This window comes from Phaenicophaeus curvirostris, chromosome 10 (genome assembly GCF_032191515.1).
Source record: "Phaenicophaeus curvirostris isolate KB17595 chromosome 10, BPBGC_Pcur_1.0, whole genome shotgun sequence".
Lineage (NCBI taxonomy): Eukaryota > Metazoa > Chordata > Aves > Cuculiformes > Cuculidae > Phaenicophaeus > Phaenicophaeus curvirostris.
Window position 1 is genome coordinate 5269109 of NC_091401.1, and position 23063 is coordinate 5292171.

Sequence of the window (23063 nt, forward strand, 5' to 3'; positions counted from 1 at the left end):
TGGGAATTTCGGTCATTTCACAGCAGGTCGTTGTCTTTAGTACCCCTTCATTCAGTTTAAAAAAAAAAAAATCTCATAATGAGGAAGATAAGATGCTGTAGGCATCTGGTCCAACTGTTGCTAGTAAAAGGTTGTACCATGGAAATTTTGCAGGGTACTATTACACTAGAAGAACTGTTTACATCCATAGTATCAGCTCTTCTAGTGTTAAATTCATGGGCATTTGATGCTTTTTATGTAGAAAATGTGTTATTGCTAAAGGTGGGAAAATAACACTTGTTCCCATTGCACTCACAAACACAATTGGGGGTGGGGTGGGGCGGGGCTGAAGAGGCTCTTCTGTGCTCCCAGGGTTGGGGTTTGCAGCTATGGAGCAGCCCGCGGATGCAGCCCGTGGCTCCTTCTTTATCATCTTGAACGAATCATAACAACGGTTTGGGATCTGATTCTGGCTTGCTTCTTCTGAAAAGGAAAAACAGAGAGGTGCTGATCAGCTGTAGCTGCGGGTTATTTTTACTTAACTTATTAGTCTTGTTTTTCCAATGTTTAATGCTCTCCTCCACCTTTATTTTACTTATAAAATGCCAGCGTTTTTCAGCAAAAGGCAATATCAGCCTAATCGTGTGCTGTTTTGCCACCGATTGAGCTGGGAAGTGACTATAGGAAGGCCAATGCAAGTTACTAGTTGCCTGTTGCTGAATGAACATCCCATTTTCAGAGCAGAGTTTTTGCAAATCCGTGGGCACACTTAGCATATGGAAGGGGGTTCCAGTATCAAAACAAATCTGGCCTTCTGTTTCTGGATGTGTAGGTTGTTTCTTAGAAGATGGAACCTTTAAAATCTGTCCCTGCAAACATGGTTGTTAAATCCTGCTATTTCTAGAGATGTGAGGCAGCTGTCTTCACTAAGATAAGCTATAAAAAGGCAGTATTTTCCAAAAATGGCTTTTTTAGCTATACCTGCCAGACAGTTTGGCCAGCAGGAGTTCATCAGGAGCATCACCACTGCTGCCCTTTTATGCACAGGGTGCTGAGCAATGTAAAAACTTCTGGGCAAATCTCCAAGGGCAGCTTTAAGCACCAGCTCGTCAGTCTCTGTCTTGTGAAATGTTGCTACACAGAGAAGTACATTCAGCATGGAGGAAGGGGTGCTTGTTGGTTTGATTTGTGCTTATGTGATCTCCTGTTGTTTTCTAGGTGGTTGCTTTGTCCTCGACTTTTGTTCTTAATTTTCATTGTGCGTGTCTCGTTGCCAACTCGGTGACCATCTCCTTTAACTGCGTGGCGGTTTGAATGCTCCATTCAGATTATTCTGATGAAGGCATTCCTGTTTGCTATGTAGTCTGAAGCTAGCTAGTGAGTTCTGATGGAACCAGTGACAAAAATCATAGCTTTTCCTAAGGGTCTGAATAAGGCTTCTCATAGCGTAATGGTGTTATCGCTTATACTTCCTGATGCACGTGCTACCCACAGTGCTTTGTTAGTTATCAGCTAATTCTCTGCTGAGATGTACATCAGATAATCTTGTAGAGGCTGTAGGGACGGAGAAGGACGTGGCTTTTGAGCATGCTCCCAGCAAAGAATTTCTCAAAGCTAGGAGGGCACCAGAGATGGGTGTTTTGGTGTTTCGAAGTGAATAAGACTATGTTGTAGTGTGTGTGAGGGGCTGGTGAGTAGGGGGAGGCAGGGGCTTAAGTCAAGGTGGAGCACAGGGAGGCAGAGCTGCAACTTGGGGTGTTAGGAAACCCCAGACAACTCAGGTTCTCATGAGGTAAGGAACCAGCTGATAGTGTTAATTCTGTGAACTGTCCAGCAAGTATGTTTGCTCTTTCCCTCCCCCTCCCACTCCTTGTTTAATCAGTATTTTATTACATTGATTCCCCAGAAGTGCTACTCTCTCTATGATGTAAATGTCCCATCATGCATGGGCATTTTTACCAAAAAGGCACTAAGTTTGTTGCATCAGCTCAGCGCTGACATAAAGGTAAATTTTTGCCTTCACAGCTTTATTTTTCCTTGGAGCATGAGCTGCCTCTTAGTTACCTATTGAATGCCCCATGTGTTGAGGGTAATCTTTTCTTCATAAATTTTTTTTCCTTACCCCAGTTTTCCATTTCAAAAGACCACTTGCCTCTTATCCAACTTCCTGCCAAAGGAAGAGACTCTCTCCTGGTGGTGGTCAATGTAGACTTGGTAGATGTACCCCAGCAAACAGCTGCATGCGTCTGCTTTTTCAGAAACCTACTGAAAACTGAATAGAAGTGTGTCACGTGGGGTTTGAAATAATCTCCTTGAGTTATTTCTAGTCGTATTCTCCTCTCGTGATGCTCCCACAAGCACCTATATGTATTAGGGTTTGAGCTTATGGGTGAGTGGAGCTGGTAAAGGCCCTTAGTTTACCTACCTCCCTTTCTTAACTATTTTTTGAAGAATGCTGATAAGTTTTAAGTGATAGCCTTCCAGCTGAGAGATAAGGAAGAAAAAGTCTTATGGGCAGGTTAGTTTGCGGCAGAGGGAAGGCAAACTCCAAGGGAGCTCAGTGGAGGGAGCCCACGCTGAGCTACCCTGAAATGCTGAGATTGCTTATTTATAATTTAACTACCCCGTAAACTTACACTGTGCTTTAAAGTGGAGAAGATGACAGTCCTTGTCCTGAAGAGTCTGCAATCCCAGGCACATAAATATACACTTGATGGCCAAGGGGAGGGAGGATGTGGGTGATTGCTGGAGATTGGAATCCGGATAAATCAAATTCCTAGAAGAAAAGAACTTCTGAGGTGGGAGTCCTGGGTGATAAGAAGGGGTTTTAAGGTGCAGGAGGAGTGGATAGACAGAGGAGGGTGCATGAATGTGGAAGGAGGTGAGAAGACCTGAAAGTAAAGATTGAAGGGGAGGGTAGGAACTGAGAAAAGAAGTAGGAGGAAAAGAAGGGCAGCAAGTCAGCTGTGGGAGGGGGTGCTGTGGGATGCTGCAGGCGACAGTTAAGATGACTTTAACATCTCTTCATCATGTGTAAAAAGCTATGCTGTAACTCAGGTACTGGGATTAGTCATCTGCCAGAGTATGAAGTACCAGTTTCTTCTTTGCATGGAGAGCATTGGTCCTGGTTGAAATCCAGAGCTGGAAGATGTCTTGGCTGGCTTGAACGCTCAATGTGATTAGTGGAGTGCTGCATGGTTACATGCCGTGCAATCCCTTGTGTGCACCATTGCCAAACCTTAATATGCAAGTGTCTAAATGACTTGCCACCTTCTGCTTAATGTCATTGAAGTTAGTCCCCCAGAGGCTGAGACAGCAAATCGGAGATTGGCTTGTGTGTATATATATGTTTAATATTGATGTATGTGGTGCAGGTGGGTTTTTGAGGACAGCAGCCCTGTGCTTCAGTGGCATTTGATGGAATGTGGGTCAGATCAGTGGTTTATGTTGTGCCATACGCACTCCCTAGTAAAGAACTGTAATCTTTGCACGAAGGTCCTTGTGCACTAACTTCCATGGAACTGAGCTGGGAAAACTCACTGGTTGTCTGGTTCCCTTGTATGCAGCTTTTGGTTCCCTTAAAAGACCATGGAACTTCCACAGCTTCCTTAGGGTTTTATTTCATCCTTAAGGATTGAAGGAGTCAAGGAATAATTTACTGTTCCCAGCCTTATTTATCTTTTCCTGATTTTTTTTTTCTTTCTTCTTGGAAGTGATCATCCTTGCTGTTTGGCATTTATACACAGACAAGTGTCTGTAGGCTAGAGAGTCCACAGAGAGTTCTGGAGCAGTAGTAGTAGCTTCTCCTAGACCTTTTCCTTCCCCAGTTTCATTCCTCTGCAGCTTGCTTGTCTTTTTGGGGCTCATGTGTGATCCTCATCTATTTTTTTGGATCTCCTTTCACTGGTTATGCTTTCCAGATCTTCCTTCTTGTTCTTCATTTCCTCTCCAAAGTAGTCCCCATCCTTCTAGTCCTTTCCTAATAACCCATTAGTTAGCGGGTAAAAGGCTTGGGAACGTGAAGGGATTCTCCTCTACAACTCAGTCATTGCACAGTGTTCTGGCATGAGAAAAACCCCAGTTTAGAACATCTGAAATTGCCCATTATCTCAGCTCAACTCTTGCAGTCCATAATTTGGGTGTGGGGAAGCAAGAGTCACTCCAAAAATTACTCATTTGCAATAGATCAATACAAAATTTTCCATTACATTTTCATTGCCAAAAATGACTCCCCTCTCCCACCCTGCCTTCTGTGAGATGCTGCAGAGGGTGCTTTGCTGGGCGTAGTAGTGGTGTCTCTTGGTGCAGGTAGGTTGGTGGCATACCTAGTGCAGCAAAAGGGCGTCTGAGTTGTGGTTCATACCTTGCTTTCTGGGTGGGCTGAGGCTGAGCATGGTGGAGGTGACCTGCATTTAGAGGGGAAAGAGGTTCCTGGCTGCTCTCAGGGAATTTTGCATCACTTGAGGCATGGAGCACACCTGTTTGATGAGAGTCACACCTTGTCTTCCTTTTTGGGGGGGAAGCCAATGGATGTGCAAGGCATAAGGCAATATAAAGCAACATAATAGAAAGTATTGTGGGATATCTGCCAGCAAGCCCTTTAGGCTGGTGCTACTGATTGTTGCCTTGGGCTGATGAGCCGATTCAGTGATGTGTCCTTGCTGAAGTTCCTTCCTGTTTGCAGTGGTGGAATTGAGATGGAGATGCTGGGCTTTCTCTTGCCTGCAGATGTTTGCACAGTCCCTGGATTTTAAAGTCAGTTTAGAGCAGTGATTTAATGCCCCATTTACTGACCAGTAAGGGAGGGAGGGTAAGGGACTTGTCCAAAGCTACACAAATGTATATGAACATTCAGTTGTATGCACGTGTATGCACATATATGGCAAGGGCAAGAAATGATACAATTTTCCCTTTTCCCTTTGTCGTGTTCTCCTTCATGGGATCTTCAGGGGGCACCTTTATGGGGACAGCCCTACTGTAGCAGCTAACCATAATTGTGCCAATGCACAGGAGGATGTTCTCCTGCAGGCTCTTTCCATCAGGTCATGCCCATCTAGGGCTCTTGCTTGGCACGACAAATGCTGTCTGCCTCTGAATCACTGGGTGGACCTCAATAGCCTCTTCAAAAGGCTGCCAAATATTTGCAGTTATTTGCAGTTGTATTTTCCATCTGCCCTCAGCAAAGCCTTGATCTGCTAGTAAATTTGTAATGGTGATTTAATAAACAAACCCCACCACTAACAGGTTTCTGCTGGGTCAAATTCAGCCTGCAAGGGAAGTGGCTGAGTGGCACTTAACTTACTCCTGGTAATGTTATCTGGTTGTACAAATGGCATGAACAGCATCTCCTGCTTCATCCTGCGGTGGGAGAAGGTCTTGTGAGGAGTTGGGTGATGTGAAGTTCTGCAACATGTGATGGCAGAGGCAGGACCCAGGATGCTTGACAGTCCCTGGTGAGCTGTCCAGGTAGCTGCTGCTCTGCTTCAAAGCTGGTGTTGCAGAAACTGAGTGTTACGGGATCCAGGGCTCACACAAATGTGTTTACAGAGCAAATAAAGGCAGGAGAGGAAAAAAAAAGAAAAGCCTCAAAGTGGCTTTGGGTGCTTTTTAAGTGGTAAAACAGAGAAATTCCTGAGTGTATGCAATTAATGTCTGTTTAAACAGAAACTTCTGTAATAGCTGAAATATCAGCTCCTAGGAAAGAGCTTTCCTGGTGGGTCTTTTTCATCTCTAACCGCCTGCGCTGGCAGGGTGTGTATGGGGGAATATCTCTGAAGGTGCTGGGCTTGGCATTTTCAGTTAGGCTCGTCTGGTGTTTGCAAAGGGCAATGCCTTCCTTCATTCCCAGCTTGCTTCCACCTCCCTGATTGCATGAGGATAAAAGTGGTAAATTCATACCAAAATTCACCCATTTGGGTCACATAGGTCTGATGCCTGGCATCACTGTGTATGTATATGGGTATGTATGTTTAAGTAGGTGTGCTTAAGCATATAGAACAGTTGAGAGGGGCAGGTATAGCACACAGGCTTTTGTCAGAACTTTGAACAAGAGAGCAAGATGTTATTTATGCTAGTGCCAGAGGCATAAGGTGCAGTTATTCCATTTGAGCTGTACATGTTTTGTCTGTAATCAGGCTGGTCTCTCTCAGCAGCTATTCTGGTGAAAGCCCGTGAAGTTCTCCTGCTGGGGAGTGAGGTACGTGAACAGGCAGTGACAAAATCTTTGCAGGCATGACCTTCCTACTAAAACTTCAGAAGGACTTACTGGTGGTATGGAAGTTGTATGGGCAGCCTGCTGTGGACACAATGCTCTTTGTGTGTAGTTAGTTTTATTTAAAAAGTAAAAAGGCATGAGGATGTTTCAGAGCACTGTGCAGAGTGGTGACAGTGGAGCAGCCACTTAGAACAGCCTTGCTGAGTGTAAAAGAGCATAGTGAGTGCTGCCATTGCCTTCCTGGTTAGCTACAGCAGTGACCTGGGGCTTTCTGCTTGTCCTGGAACATGCAACAGTATGATTTTTCCGTTTTCTTTTTTCCTTCTAAAAGTGTAGTTTAAGTGCTTCTGGTGCTTCAGCAGCAGTTGCTCATCCCTGTACCATCGTCCACATATTCATTGGAGGCACCTTTGTTAGTTTGGTACCACTTTCACAGCAGAGGAGCTATAAGGAATAGTCTGCAGGACCTGCTTCAGCAGGGCTACACTGTACTTGAGCTTTGTGGTGCGTGGGGCTGGATCCATAACAGGTATGAATAGCAGAGCATGGTATTTCACAGCCTGCTCTGTCAAACTGTTGTTCTCTGAATATAAAGGAAAGCCTGATATGGACATGATGTACCTCCCTGAGCAGTGGTTGCTGGGTCTCTCAGTGCTGTTATTTTGTTGCTCCTGAGTGCTGGAATTAACGTGCAGCGAACTCTGAAATGTTTGAACAACCTGCAGTCTCCCTATAATATATCCTTTTCCCCAAACAAACACACAGAGATGTTCAGCCCTGCCTCCCTGCTTTCCTTCCTCCTCCTAACCTTGAGATTGTCCCGCTATTGTGGATTGCTTGTGTCATGCACAAGTGTTGCATTTGTCCCTCAGGAACACACCCGTCACTGCTGATTTGTCTCCAAATCATTGTCCTTGCAGTCTGGAATAATACCCATGTTAAGCAGGTGGAGCTGATAAAATCATTTCCAATGCAGCTGATGGCAACTTGGTCAGATCCTTTCTCACTGTTTCCTGCCCTAGGAGAAAATAAAGCACACGTGAAGGCAAAATATACAAGTTTTCCCCTTCACCTCCGCTCCTTTTCTCAAAAAAAAAAAAAGAAGTCTCAGCCACTCTGTTTGACGGAAGAGGCTGAATTTCTTGGAGTCAACAGCTCCATTTCTGATAGTTTTAAATAAAAAAAAAAGGGGGGGGGGTGGGGACAGGGAGCAGAGAGGCTGCATGTGGTCTGGCATGCAGCTGAGCAAGGAGTGCTCTCTGGGGTTATTATTAGACAGATAACTGTATCAAGAGCTTAAACATCAACCTGGATCTAAAGGCTGCGGCACTCTGTTTGAAATGCTGATGCATGTTTGATGCTTGTGAGAATATGTGCTGCGCTCTCTTAAGCCCCCTTTTTTTTTTTAATCCCCCCTCGCAATAACTTGGGTGCTGGTAGAGATCCTGGGGGGTGATTACAGGTGCTCCACGGGGAGCTGTTACTAGTATTGAGTTTGCAAGTCCTTTTCTGTTCTTTGTTCCTCCCCCTAATAGGAACCATACGTAGAGTTTGCATGTGTTGGAGGGAGGCGTCTCCTGAGTGAATTGGACTGCCTTGAAGATCATCTCATCCCTTCTTGGGACCTATCTCATCAAGGAGGGAGGAAATTGAGGGGCCCACGGGTTGTGGTTCAGCAGGTGTGTATACAGAGGGGTATTTAGAGGTGTGGGGAGCCACAATCATTGTCACTGCTGCGCCTTGTAGCAGAGGAAACACATGGGGAGGTGAAGGGGACAGACTTTTGATGGTCCTTGAGAACTGAGACCCAGTACTTAGCACACTTGAGGAGCAGGAGCCGATGGGGAGGTGAACAGGGCAGGATGACGTGGGCAAAGCTGCTGGCAGGGAAGTTTCTTCTCAAGTGCTTCAAGACCAGCAGAAGAATGCCTGTTTGTAATGCTGCTAGATACCACGTATCTGTCTATGTTCCCATCTATATAGGGTATGTGCAAGGCTATATATAAACGCTATGGTGGCTGGTATTTTGGCTGATAAAGTTTTGTGCCACATTGAGAGATTTAAAAATAACTCCCTGTTCCAGGAACATCTATACCATGGCAGATGTTGTCTGACGTGAGGAGTGGCTTCTGAAAAGGGAGCACAACATTATTACTATGAGCCTTAGTAGTCTATTAGATTATTTATTGCTTCACTGCCACCATAAGACGCATGAGAGGCGTTATTTCTGCCTGTCAGAGTTTTTTCACACATGCAGGCAGGCAGCATCTGTCACTCCTCCTTGCGAGTCACTAGCTTTCATTCTCAATGAATATTCTTTCCAGATGGAAGAAAGGCAAAATAAAGGCTTCAGGACTACATGGAACTGATGAGCAAGGAGTTCAAGTTCATTAACAATTATTTACCTTGGAGCTGTGCCTTTGAGGGTGTCTTGAGTTTGGGTCCTTCTTGGCCAAGACACAGTCACCTCATGCTTGCTGCTGTTTTATTTCAAGGCGAGTCTGTCGACCTGTTGTGTCAGGCCCTGCGGAAACGTGGTGTGAGTCAGACTCGTCTCGGTTGCACGAGACAAAGAGTAGCATAGAAAACAAATGAGAAATGACTTGCCGGGGGCTTTCTTTTACAAGTATTTCTCAGGTCCACTAGGCCTCATCTCATTGACTGAGTACCTGGCAGTGCTGTCTCATCCCCAGAACCTGTCAGAGTGTGGGCAAATGCCATTATTGTGTGTCCTTGAAGAGCTGTGGGGTTTTTGTGGTGACGGTGAAGCACTGACTGTGCCAGCCACATTATGATGGAACTGCTCAGAGTGTGAATGCTGATGTTGTCAGCAGCCTTGGCTTGTACATGCAGGGGTAATTCTCCATTGCTCAGGCTTTGGACCAAGTTTGGGTGGAGCCTTTCTGACTGGAAGGGCTGGAGAACATGTTGGAGTTTGTACCTGCATTACAGAGAGTTCCTGGGCCTATAAAGAAAGTAACATAATGAAAAATGGAAAAGCAGTAGAGACGCAAGAAGTCACACCTGCACCTTGACCTGAGTTTCTTGTTTTGTGTTGCCCTGTGAGATATTGGTGGTCTGTTCAAATTCTCCTCTGCGTGATGGGGCAGGATGCTTGTTCTACTGAAAGTAGAACAAACTTTCCAAAACTTTCCCTTCTGTGTTGGTGGGTGAGGGTGGAGGCTGTGGATGTGGGTCCATCTCCCATGCTTCCTGGTGAGGGGAAAAATTGATAAGTGGAGCAAAAAAGATGTATGTGTGGGAAGTGGGATTAGAAGCAGTCAACTCCTCTTACAAAGACTGATCGGGTAGGGAGAGACCCTGTGGGGCTTGTTACTTCTCTGAACCCCGGAGGTGGTCCACGTTCCCTGCTTGGTTTGCCTGTAGCTTGGTAGGGTGTTGTCAATACTAGCTAGGCATCCTTGCCTGCTAACTCTTTCCAGAGCTGCTATGTTGTTGGGGGAAGGTTTGCAGTAGAGGCTGAAGGTAACCTTACAGCAGCTCCAAGGAGCTCATCTAGTGAGTTGCAATTGCCCCAGCATTGGCGTCTGGGGAAGTGTTGAATGGCCAGAGGGTTTCTGTTCCCCATTCAAGAGTAACCCAAGGTGAGTATTGTGAGTTTATCCTTACTGGATGCAAAGGGACCCTTGCATCTGGAACAGGGTAGAACCTCAACTTTTTCCCTCACTTTATTCAGTCCATTGTTAATGTCAGAAGCAGAGGGATATTTGTAGGGTTTTTCTGTAGATCTCCCATTTCTTGCATCCACCTCACAGTTCTGGTGTGGAGCTGCTCACCGCTGCCAGGCCCACGTATGCAAGTGATAGTTCAGATGAGATTAAGCCTGGTACCTGACTTTAACCTGCAAGTGTATCTTCAGTGTTCTCCTGACAGGAGAGGAGCTGGAGGGGCATTGCTTGGGGCTGTCTCCTCTCTGTTGTAGCTGGGAATTGGGTTTACAGCAGCGACACCACATTAGGCCAGGCCTTGTCCATCCAGCCCAGGATCCACCTCTGCCAACAGTGGATGCTGAGGGAAGACTATTGGCCTCCCTGTGTTGTTAGCAGAGGAGCATGGCTGCAGCGAGCCCTGACCTTGCAAGATGTCCTTGCCCCTCTGATCTTGCAAAACCCCTGAGCATCCATGGCGTGGCCCTGCCGGTGGGTGAAAACCAAAATACATCGAAAGCTTTGGCAGCACGGGCATGTGGTGGGAGAGCGGAGAAGAGTGGGATGGAAAAATAGCTCTGGCGTCACCTCAGCCGGTGCCAGGAAGCAGCCTGGTGTCGGGGTGAAAGATGAGCAGGGGCTGGCCGTGGTGGGGTCAGAGGAGCCGGCAGCCCCGGCATGGCGGCACATTCTGTACATTCTGCAGCACATGGGGCTGCCCGGCATGCGGCTTAGCTGATGTGTCATTATCCTGACACCCGTTAGGTCTCTCTCTGCTTCCCCCTCCTCTTCTTTGAGGTGCACTTGTTTATCCATTGGGGCTCTACAGCCTATAAACAGGATGTCTCTCTGTTTCCTTTCAGCCCAGTAACACTAAACCGCTTCGAGTGCAGATGATGCTTTACTAACCCTCCTCCTGACTGAATGAGCCTTGTGTCAGTCATAGCTACCTCCAGATGAGACAGCACGTGTCTATATATATGTATGTACGTACTTGTCTAATATATGGATGTGATACGAGTTGACTATGGTGAATAAATTCATGTTGCTGAAAAGGAAATAAGTGTATGGGCGGCTGTAACAAGATCCTGGTTTAAAACAGATCCTGAATTTACATTTTGTAAAAACAAGCTGTTGTGTAAACCCTAAGCCTATGACACCTTTTTGGGAAAAATCTTTGCAGTTCACTTTATGAAAATGTCACTTCCCAAAGATTTTCCCACTATGCCAGAGAGCTGGATACTGAGAGCCTAACAGTGAAATGGAGCATGCGGAAAGGGAGAAAGAGATTACACAAACTAGAGCTTGTAATGCTGAACGAAGTTTTGAAGAGGAAAAAGAATAAGAAAAGAAAAATACTAGCACTGTATTTCAAGAAATTGTCTCCCTTTGGAAAGGCAGTGTTCAACCTGTGTGAAAGCAGTGAGGATAAAGGTCATTCTTCTGAATTACTTCTTGATCTGGGACCTTGCAGTCACAAATAATAGTAACAAGCACAATGGAGTTTTAATTTGAGATGTTCAATGTCTTAGCTTTAATGTTCAAGATGTTCGGTTATTTCTATTGATTGTGATCTTTTTGTGAGCTCTACCCTACATCAAGTCTTTTAAAGCCCCCTGTTCCCTTAAATCTGTAATTTCCTTTTAATATCTAATATTTCATTTAAAAGAAACTTAGAAGTCCTGGGCCTCGTGGTTGTGTGGGAAAGCTTTGGGAAAAGGACTCTATATAGAGTGCCAATAGGGGGAAAGCTTTAAATGCACCCATTTTTTTTTTTCTATTAGCTTTTAAGCCAGTCTTACCAACATTGCTGGACTGATGACTTTTGAATGCTTGAAGTTGGAAAGCAGGTTTCTGCAAAAGAAGTGAATGATGTCTGATTTTTCTTAGGTCGGTGTGCCCTTAGTTCATGGGAATTGTCAGTGAGAACTTAGGCTTTTGTAAAGGTTTTAAGCTTCTACCCACCACTCAGCGAGGTTGTCAGCTCAACACAACGTCTCATTTATGGAGACGTACTCTGGATCTGTTACTGAGCCATGGTTCAGAATAGCTATTGAGGAACAAGTTGTTCTGCCACAGCTCTTCTGTGAGTGCTTCATATGCATGCAGCTTTGTTCCAAAATGAACATGCCTTTTTTTGACTTAGTTCAGGCTATTTTCGCAGTTGGAGTAAGCTAAAACATGGAGGAGAAAAAGCTGTGTTCTTCCCAAAATAAGTTAATCTGCATCGGGTGTCTTTTCTGTGAGTTTTTTGTGTTTTGAAGTCGCTTCCTACCTGAGCAGGCAGATCCCAAGCCATGCGGCCGGCCCTGAAATTTTTGCAATTCATCTTATGGTAACAGGGAGTCCTTAGGAGATCAGCAGTTTTCTATAAAAAGCTGGACGATGCTGATTTTAATAGAGGTCAGCATGCTTGCCTTCTTTGCCCTGGGTTGGCACATTGTCCTTTTGTATGAGCAGGCTGAGTGAATGACGGGCATACTTGCACCCGGTTGCATAAGAGGTTGATACAAATGAATTGGGTGATGAAGCTGATGTTCCACCTGCCATACAGATGCCATTTAAATAAAGATGTCCCCCTGATCCCGAAAGCATTTACCCACCACAAGGACTGGCACCGCTGGGTAATATTTAAGCTGTTTTGCTTAGCTCATGGAAAATGGGAGTAGATTTCAGTGTTGCCTTTCTGGGTAGGCGGTGTGACATTGAGCAGTCATGGGCCTCTTGGCCAGCGCGAAGCCTTTGTAGAGCCGGTGGCCAGGGGAGCAGGTGGTGCTGGAAGGGTGGTCGATGTTCTGTAGCAGAGCCTGGGCTTGTGAAATGGCCTCTCTCTACAGACTGTTGGGGCACTGGGGGTTGTGGAGATTGGATTTTGCTTTCCCACCATGCTGAATAAGTCCTCCTGCCTCCTGCTTAGCGTGGCATTACCCAACTGCCATTGCTTCTCCGGTGACATGCTTGCATCCCTCCTTGTCTCATGTTTCCCAGGAGAAAGCGGAGCTGAATGGTATGAGGTATGTAGCTAGCTGATTGCCGGCTCATGTGCTGGCATTCCGATCAGAGGGATCTGTTGGATCAGTGGCAAAGCTTCCTCCTTCTTCTGCCACACCTGGATGCTGTGGCAGGGCTTGTTGCTCATCTCATGCGAGCACTGTGGCACCTCCAGTGTGGTTTTTTCCTCCATTTTTTTTTCTTTTGGAAAGGACAGCAGAAGTGAAGGGGGAAAGTAAAGCTGAATTTCCTTAGTGCCCATTATCAACAGTCAAACTATTTGTCCCTAGCTTTTGTCCCTGCAAGCCCAGTGACCATGGGAGGGTGTACTGATGGCGACCCAGTGGCTTTCCTGGCTAGTGACAGGGTATCCTCTCCAATCTGTTCCTTGCCTTTATGAAAAAAGCATTTGTTGGAACAGAAGTGACTGCAAACTCTTGGTTTTGGGTACTGGATCTTGGTCCAGAAAGCAATGTGCTGGTTAAACAGTAACAGAAACGTGCAGGCTCCACACCCTCCTGCTAGAAGAAGGGCATGTGCTTTTCCTAGTCTAAATAAGTCTTGCATTTTGCAGACTTAAGCTAAATGTAAACACAAGGAATAGCTTTCAGGCTGGGGGCGTGGGAGGACCTACCTTTGTTTCCGTGAGGTTGTTCTGATAACCTCAACTGCTTTAGGAGTGGTTTGTGGAGCATACTGGAGGCTTGTTATCAGAGGGAGGCTTACTATCCAGTTTATGAGGATCCGGAGGAGACTGGACTTGCTGGTGAGCACTCAAATATTGATTTGTGCTGTAGGAGAGAAAGCAATGTATCTTTAGAAACTTGTGGAGCTGGGATGAGAGCGTCTGGAGAGAGAAAACCAAAAAGTATTACCTCTGTGTTAAAGAAAAACCCAACCAACCAGAAAGTCTAAGCAAGCATTTATTATGTTGTGTGGTGAGTGGGGTTGTAGGACCTACAGAAAAACAATGCTTGAGAGCTGGACTGGCCCAGGAAGGAGTGGAGGGGAGTGATGTGCTGGGGCTGGATGTGCACAGTCAGTAGTTCTGGTGTGAAAACAAGGTGGTGTACGTGATTTGTCCTCCCAGTGCGGAGATGTGTTGATTCAGACCACTGGTTAGTAATAGATAAGAAGAGGAACAATAGTTAATTTGATGTTAAAAAAAAAAAGTTAACGTGAGCAGGGGATCAACTTGGACTTCGGAAGGAGTGCGCTGCAAACGCTGGGATGGTGCAAGCCTGTCAAAGCACTCCCCACTATCATTAGTGGAGCAGTACAGGGTTCAAAACTAGCACTTGGGTGGAAAATGGGAAGTGTTTTTGTGTGGGGGGGGAAAAATTTAGAAAGAAACAGGAAAAACTACATCCTGTTTTTGACACCTTCTGCCTTACACCTAGTAAAATTGACAGACCTCTCCAGAATCTGAACTTTCAAGCTTTCTAGTTCCTCTTTGGTTTAAGAAAAATAGTGAAATACAAAGCTCCCTCCCCTCTAAAACACTGAAAGAGTGACTAAAAGTCATATGAAGCATGGTAGTGGGAGATGAACTGAGTTCTCCTGGGGAATAAATTGATGGGAGACCTCCAGGTGCTGCCTGGAGCTCAGATGCTCTTTGCTGCTCGACAAAGCTGTGTGGGTTTGTTCGGAAGAGGTAGATTAAGATTCTTGAAGAATTTTTGTAGTGCTGGTGGATGCTATGTAATCTGTATATTAATGTAATGCCCTCAGTTGGTTGTGCCTGTTGTCTGTGCTTTGTATTATTTTGGGAACTAGCAGTGCTCAGTCTTCCTTAGGGTTTTTACCCTCCTTCACCTCTCAGCTGTGTAACTCAGTAATTCTGAGACATGCTCCTGAGATGCTGGGTGTGGGTTACAAGCTCCTGAGAAAATCTTTGGATAAATAATTAACCTGATTTAACACTGAGCTCCCCTCTCCTCTCCCTGTGGCTGACTGGTGCCAATGAATATTCCTTGTCTGAGGTTGTCCTGCCTGTCCCAAAGAGCAGATCTCCTTGGTTGGGTTCTTTCTTTTTTCTTGTTTTCTTTTGCCTTCTATTTATGAGAGTAAATAATGCACGAACTGCAAATGAGAGGTGGAATTGCAGACGAGGAGCTGATCTGTAAGTCTTTGTTGATCTGGTTACCTCCCTGCTCAGTGTAGAAAACAGTTTCTTACTTGAAAGAAGGTACAGCGAGTTCCTTTGTCTCAAACAAAGTTGCTAAGAGAATTGATAGTCTCAATTTATTCTTGAAGATTGGAAAAGCACCTCTCATGTTTACTTGTGCCTCAACCTCATCTTCTGGTACGTGGTGCTATGGAAAAATTTCTTCTGGGTGTTGTACAACACTAGCTCAGCCTCAGTCAGACGTGTCCTATGGCAATGATGGCTGTGGAAAGAGCTGGTGCTGGTGGGACCGAAAGGAAGAAAATGGGGGAAATCCAATGTGTCTGCAAAGAAAAGGAACCCAGAGAGTCCTTTTGATCTCAGGCTTTTGTGGATTTCTTTTATTTTGCTTGCTCGTGCTCCTTGGAGGATTTTTGGAGGAGCTCCAGAAGTCAACGGTCGTAAAAGCTGACTTCAGACCCACGGGCCTTGTCCCCAGTGGGGCTGAGTGTATGTGTGGAGAGCTCTGGCCACGGAGCAGGGACTGCAGTTTGTCTGACTGTCTGGACCTGTTCCTAAAGCGAAGTACCCAAAGCATGGCCAGGCAGATTGTTTACCCTACCCAGTGGTATTTGTTTTGATGTAAAGTTGGAATGATTCCTAGAAAGCATTAAAACACAAGTAATATTAACCAGAACCAAGAGAGAACAGCCAGTCACTCGGAAATGAGAAATATGTTACGGTGAGAATGGGTCAGTAAGAATGAGGCTGCCTCGTTTCTACTACTAAATCCCTCGAAAGCCTCCGTGAAGCCTCATCCAGTAGGGCAGGGCAGGAGTAAGGCACTTGTCTGTGCCAGGGTGGGACTGGACGGCTTCGATGCAGGTGATGCTGCTGAACTGAAGCGTACTGGGCTACGCTGGTCCTGCCTGAAGACCCTGAGATAGTGGGCTGGGGAGACTCACCATATCTGTTTATCAGCTGGGACAGCATTTCTTTGCAAGGCACTTTGGGATCCTGGGAGGTGTCATTCTAATGCAAAGTGCTGTTCATTGAATGCACTAACTGTTTATTTATTGAGCTATTTGCCTGGTTGATAACATCTTCTCCCTTTCCCTTTCCCTCCAGTATTAAATGTGCTTGGTAATTCACCTGAGTGCTTGTAAGGCCAAAGGGACAGTCAGCCCTTTTAATCTGTGCTGTCATGGAATAAATAACCCACTGGGCTAATTCCCTGCAAGCTTGTCCTAATCTCACCTCATGCGTGTTCACACGCGCAAATACATGCCATCAGCAGCATGTAATTTGCTTCCCTTTCTTGCAGCTTAAACCCTACAAGACAAAAGCATGGGAGATGGGAATTGCATCACGTTGGTGGTCTTGGGCATGTGATTTAGGTGACGGAAGCACATCTTGAAAGAATGGTGCTGGCTTCAAAGAAAATACATTCTTTTCACTCAAAATTTCACTCTAATTTGGGGAAAACAATGTTTTTTATTTTTGAGTCATGTAAAATAGACGTGTGTGATCATGTTTGTGTTTCAAAGTAGTTAGTTTCTACCATTGTTTGTGCAAAACTTTCCCACAGCAAATATATTATTTTTAATATACTGAAAAGGTGAGCAAGGAACTCTGCAGGAGCACAGGTGCTACTTGGTGACTTGGTGCTCCTCCGTGCAGCAGCCCTGGTAAGAAGCATGTTTTGTCTTGGCTTTGGGCACAAAGCTGATGAGGTCAGGTAGCTCCATTGCTCCTCAAGCCTGTTTCACCATTCTGGGGAAAAGTAGTTTAAAAAGGCCAATGTGGACACCAGTCCCAGGCACAGAGAAGTTGTAGGGGCACTGGGAGCATATGGTTTTCTGTCCTAATAATTTCCTGCTGCCTGGAAAAGGCCTTGGTCTTAAAACCTTGAGATCTTGAATCTGCAGAATTTTTTTATCATAATAATTTCACTGAATGGCATCCAAATGAAAAAGAGGGATTTCAAGGGGTAAAAAAAGTAAAAGTCGTCTTGCATTGCCAAACAGTGTTGAAGCAGAGTGGGATTTGTTCAGTTGGGACTTCCCCAAATAGAGGGTTGCGTGGAGCTATTGAGTTGGTGAAATCCAAAACCTGGATGCAGCATTTGATGTCTTACTGTGAAGTGGTTTTTCTCCCATGTCAACTTCAACACTGTGAAGAGCTTGTTGATCCCTTATTCAGGTGCTTTGGGAGTGATGATTAATGCAGGGTAGGGCTGAGAGCTTGGAAAGAATAGTGTGCACCACTCTTCTGGGCGAGTATCCCAAGGGGTGGATGAGTGTAGGAGCAGCTAGACTGTAACGTGGGTCATTGAGGAATGGAGAAGTGTGAATTTCTCTAATCTAGAGGGGTTTGGGCTTTGCCCTGGCCTAGCAAAATAATCATCAGTGTCAACATCTGGCCCATCAATTTTTCCATTAGAAACTCAGTTCTTTATGGATTTCAATATCTTGGCTATTTTGGATCACATGGAGAAACATCATGCCCCCTGCACAGGCACGCAGCATAGATGCTTTAGTTGTTTGCAGAGCTGACATATATAATAATTATTTATTGCATTGCCTTGAGAACAGGCAAAATGGGAAGATGAAGCCTACAGAGTTCTTTTTCTATCAGACAAGCTGTAGAAAGGACGTGTTTGAAATTAACTTAAGCTTGCTTTTTTTTTGCCTGAAGCTCTGTTTTGAAAAGTGAGAGCTCTATGATGATAGGGCTAGTTCGTATGTCTTTTGGTCATTGCTTTAGTCCTTCAGCCCACCTTGCTGCTCAGGAGTAAAGAGTGCATTCTGTCACTTTTTGCAGATTTCCTTGCTCTTGGCTCTGTGATTGCCTGTGTCAGGCAGTGCTGCCATGGTGGGTTGCATGTTCGTGTCTTTGAGCATCATGCAGACCAATAACTGTGGTCTTAAGTGAGCAGTTGTTTGCAGCACCATGCCATAACCCTTCTCCTCCCTGGCACAGTGAACTGGGAACATCTGGGAATCAAAGACCTCTCAGGGTTTGGTATGGAGTGTCTTGGGAAGAAAGGAATACTAATGGAGTCCTGATACACCCGTTTTTCTTTTATCTACTTTATATTGCTCTCCTGGGTCATGGAAGGCCCCAGGCATCTGAGAAACCAGAAATGATGTGGAAGCTTAGCTGTTGGACAAGCCCAGTGAAGAAGTGTGGTGAAAGACAGGGAAGAAATCAGTCTTCCTCATGGGGAGTGTGGAAAGGTGTTGAAACGTGGTGTTGCATTTGTAAATGAGAGGCTTCTTGGTTGTGGCTCTGTACCTCCTTGTACATGTGGACAAACCCCTGTGACATTTTGAGCCATGACCCATACCGTACTAGGCAAAGTAGTGGCTCAAAAGGGATTGATGCAAAGTCCTCCCTGTATCTGCTTGTGTATGCACAGCCCAGGGCTGGTCCACAGTGTGGTCCAAAGTAGATGCAACTGGCCCCAGAGAGATCTTCTCTTCTTGGATCGATCAGCAACTCCGTTGTGTTGTAGTTTCTCTCATCAGCCTTTGTGTCACTTACCAAGTCTAAAACCTAGAGCTGATCATTCATAAAGTCCCTGGCCCACACAGAGCCCTTCCAAACCTTGGGGTGGTTATTTAAAGCTCTGGGTGAAACATTTTGGTCCATAGCTGGGCAAAAAACTAAGGCAGTCAGGTTTGCAGTTAAACAGAGGAGCCAGAGCTTGCCTGAGGAGATGAGCTGCAAACAAATGTGTGTGTGTATGTGGTACCCCAACAAAACAGGACCTGGTTTAGGAGACTATTTCTGTTCAGGAAAGCATGTAAGAATATGCTTAAGTCCTATGGAAGTCAAAGCAACTTAAGTGCAAATTTAAGTTAATCACGTGCTTAGGTGATTTTCTGAGTTGGCCTGGATCTGCAATGGCAGATAAGTCTCCCTTGAGTTGGGATTTACAGCCTCATGCTGTAGTTCCTTCCCAAGGCAGGTGCCAATTTATTTATTTTTAATTCTTTCCTTAAAGATGGCCTGTTTTGGCCTTACTGCTTTGCAAGTTATTGGAAAAGATGCTGTGAAAAGTTAAAGTACTCTAAGCAACATGTTCCTTCTGAAATGACTAAGAGAATTTGTACCATTCATCTCAAAAGGGTTCTGTGTAACAAGAATAATGCTGTAACAAGGATGTTTCACTGACGCATACTGTTGGAGTAAAAGTGCTGTCTGGTGTGATCAGAATGATAGCCTGCTTGAAACTGGTGCGGTGTGATGTGCTACTATATATTACTTTCCTTTAATTTTTTTTTTCCTCCTTGAAGCCTTTTTGTTATGAGTGAGATGCTTGCAGCATGGGTTTGAATGTGATAGTGTAATAAGAATAATAAGCAGGTACATTGTATAATATTTAAGTGGAAAGCTACTGCCTAGAAGGAAAAAGTAATGTGGTAGCCACTGCAACTTTCCCCCTTATGTGCATTGTTCCTCAAACACATATGGATTTCCCAGTGGGTGAGGTTTAAGGTAAGTTCCTATTTAGGTGGATGGGACGCTGCTTCTGAACTTCAGTAGAATGTTTTACATTTATAACGATAGACGGTGCTAATATATAGGTGCTTTGTAAGAAGACTAGAGTTTTGCCTGGAAATAGCAGTATCATTTGATGAATGCTTGAGTGTTGCTAATGAAAAGAGGTGGGAGAGGAAATTACCTTTAATAAGGAGTTTAAGTGACATTTTTCTTGTAGAATGCCACAGCATTTGATTTTCACAGAAACAAGAAACCAAAGGTGTTCACAAGGCAGGTGTGGTGCAGCTGGGTGCCTGAAAACTTGCCTTGCCTACTTTTCTGTGTGCCTTGGTACTTGCCCCATCCTTGCTCTACTGCAGGTCAGGGCTTCCCGGAGCCCAGTAGTACTGGCCAGCAGCGTCCCTTGCTGTCCGAGGAGAGACCAGCAGATGCAGTCCTATGGGTGTTTCAGCCCATGTTTGCAAAGTGTGATCTGTTCTTGCTCTTGTATTTCATGTCCCTGCTCGACCTGGCCAGGAATGAACCCTTGTCTTGACCTGCCACATCCTTCGGCAGGAAGGCTGCCAAGCAACTTCCAGCTGAAAATACGGTTTGTTAGGAAAGGGAACAAGTTACTTTTTGGCTTTGCTTTTGGATCTCTGACCTCCAGACTAGACAGATCCTGTTTCTAGTCCTTGCTCTAGTAAAACCTTCCAACTTCAGGTCACCCTAAGGAGGAGGTTTGCTCCTGTGAAGGTACCTGGATGACTCTCTTCACTGGGGAAGGTTCCCAGCTAATGTTTACCATCCATTTTACGTCCCACTAATACAAATTAGCAAGAAGAGGACAGGATCTTGGCACTGTCATCTCCATGTATGATGTGGTGCTGAAGGCTTGTTTGCACAATGCTGACATCTTCTAGCTGTACCAATGCATGTTTTTTTGCGTCGGATGTCCATTTACTTTTTTAAGAGCACTAATGCAAAAACAGACTTGTCGGTCCAAGCAAATTGATAGAAACTGGAAAGCACCAGTTTTGGACTCCTGAGAGTTGCTTTTCAGGAGTGTCCTGTCTCTCAGAGAAGCAGCAGCTCACCAGTTCCCTTAGCTCCTCAAGGCTCACATGCCCTAAAATGAGAGCAATGCCCAAAGATTGCAGTGTCACCTCAGAAGGGTTGTTGATTCCTTATTTAATCAAGAAAGACTTGGGTTCTTAGGAGCATGTGTCTGCAATAGGCTGGAAAATGGGGCAAACCTGAGTTCTTTCCTTGACTGTAGTACTTCGTCACTCTGACAACCCACTGCTGCTCTGGGTGCCTAAATTTCCCTTTTTGGAAATGCAGTAATAGTTTACTCTTAAGTGGGTTATGACATTTGTAATCAATGTGTTCTTGCATTGTATGAGTACAAAGTTTTAAGTCCTTAGTGGGTTTGATGCATTAGTGTGTTTAACCCAATAAATTCCAATACTACTTTAAAGCAAATTCTAGAGCAATTTTAGCTCACGAGTGCTACTGCTCCCAGTATTGATTCCCACCCTGAGCTGCAGCTGGTTATTTCACTGAGACTTTGAAACTCGGGAAGGGGAACTGCTCTGAAAAGGTGTCACCCTCTTTGGAGTGTCAGCAGCACCTCAGCTGTTAACAGAGAAATACGGCTTATGTCAGAGGAGATGAGGAAATAATGGGTTTGAACTGCATAAATTTTTGGAGGTATGCAGGTGTCCCATCCTGATTTCACTTGGGTGTTTGTTGGTAAAGTCTCTAAGGGAAAGCAGTGCTCAACAGTTGCCTGATTTTAGACATTTGGGGTGTATGAGGAGATGATGAAAGCAAAGGAGCTGAACGCAAAGGTATTCAAGAGAAGGAGCAGCTCTGCTTGACACCAGCTAGTATTGATCCCTATCTGCCTGTGCAAGGGTGGGCTTCACTTGCACCCAAAAACCTGTGACCTAGAGGGTTACAAATTCTGTGGTGAAAAGAGGAATCTTCCTCAAGTCAGTTGTCTTGTGTAGGATAAAGATTTTAGCATCTGCTTGTAAGGACAGGATTTGAATTGTCCTTAGTGCAAATGTCCGCACAGCGCATTTTGGCTGTTTCTAGAGGAGATGCGCCACGGGCTCTACCTCCTGTTCGTGGGTAGCTGGGTGACACCCTACTGTTTCTGTCCCTGATAAAGTTTGATGTATCTGGTTAAAAGCGTGATTGATTGCAATGGGTTGAATCTTTTCTGGGATTAGCTGGGGGGTTTTGGGGCAAGTTACTGCTCTGTACATCATCTCCCCCTTTTCCAACTCCACCGTGACTTGTCCTTCAGAAGAGCTCTTTTTTTTTGCCATGTGCCTTATGGCCACAGCATCTTTCTTGTTGGCTGGCACTTGCTCAGCTCCTTCTGATCCCGTGTGCCGTCTCTGAGCCCCAGCATATTTACCTCCGGGCAGGTTGTTGCTGGTGCAGCTGTCATCTCATGTTCTTCAAGCATCCCCTTCTTTTCCATTCAGGACTGAGTGTGATGGGACAGTGCATCTCCAAACTTGACATCTTGGATTGTTGATTTTGGGGCTTGTTGGTTGGTTGGTTGTTTCTCTTTTGCGTATTTGTTTGCCTTTTTTTGGTGGGTGTTTGGGTTTTTTTTGGTGAGGAGGTTGTCATTTGTTCTTCTTGAGCTTCCATTTCTCCTGTCTGGAAAGCGGGGAAATAATGCTACTCTTTGTGGGACCATGAGGCTGCAGGGAGATGTTGTGTTATCACAGCTGAACGTTGGCTGAGCTGTGGCAACTGTATGTGCTCCCAGCCTGCTGCAAACATGAGGCCAAGCCCTTCAGCTGAAACCACTGAGGTGTCACTTTACCCAAATTTGTTAAGCCGCGGTGGCTTCTGGTTGCAGTCACCTTGGTATTTAGAAAGTGCTCTGGTGTCTGAGAAAGAAAATGTGTTGTAGGTTTTATTAGTTTTAAATTAAATGTTTTGAAAATGCTATAGACTTCTGCTGGGAAAAAGAAAGTGGACATGGTGCAGGCAGCTGTGTGGTTGCTGGGGACTTGCCACCTTAGCTGTGATATTTTTTACAGACACGGCTTCAAGTACAATTCTATTGAAGCCCTTCATAACCCTATAGTGAAGGGAATTACAAAGGGTTTGCACAGCCTGAGGTGGAGTTTCAGAGCTTATGAAAACTAACTGCGTAAAATGTTCTTGGCAGGCTTTTGAGAGCAGCTGTCCAGACACATGCATTGTCATAGAAGGATGGATCTTCTTTGTTTAGCTCAGGCATCATCATCTGTCATTACAGGAGCAAAAACTTACCTGAATCCACCATTCTGTCTCCAAAAATGCTGAAGAACTTTTCTGTCCCCCAATAGGCCCATGCCTGGTAAGAGAGCTTCAGTCCTTTTTGGAAAATGATTCTGCGTCTGTCTCGGAGCAAGGACAAGGCTCAGATCTGTTGAGTGCTCTGAGTGTTGCTTTTGCTGCTGGGCTGCTGCAGTCAAGAGAACCAAACTTTGTCTTGTGTAGCCCCATGGGAAAACAACGGAGGAGTCTGGATCCATTGTCTTGCTTGCAGATGATCATCATTGTGTTGAGAGATTGCCTTGGGAGCATCACAACTCTGTGG

The 23063-nt window shown here is 45.2% G+C and overlaps 1 protein-coding gene across 3 annotated transcripts in view; it reads left to right on the forward strand.

Moving 5' to 3' along the window:
- Window positions 1-23063, forward strand: part of LPP (LIM domain containing preferred translocation partner in lipoma) — a 741798-nt gene that overhangs the window by 427804 nt on the left and 290931 nt on the right. For all 3 annotated transcript variants that reach the window (XM_069864453.1, XM_069864454.1, XM_069864455.1), the window contains one exon: window positions 7729-7872. The gene's annotated coding sequence lies outside the window, so the exon portion shown is untranslated. The remainder of the gene's footprint in view (window positions 1-7728; window positions 7873-23063) is intronic.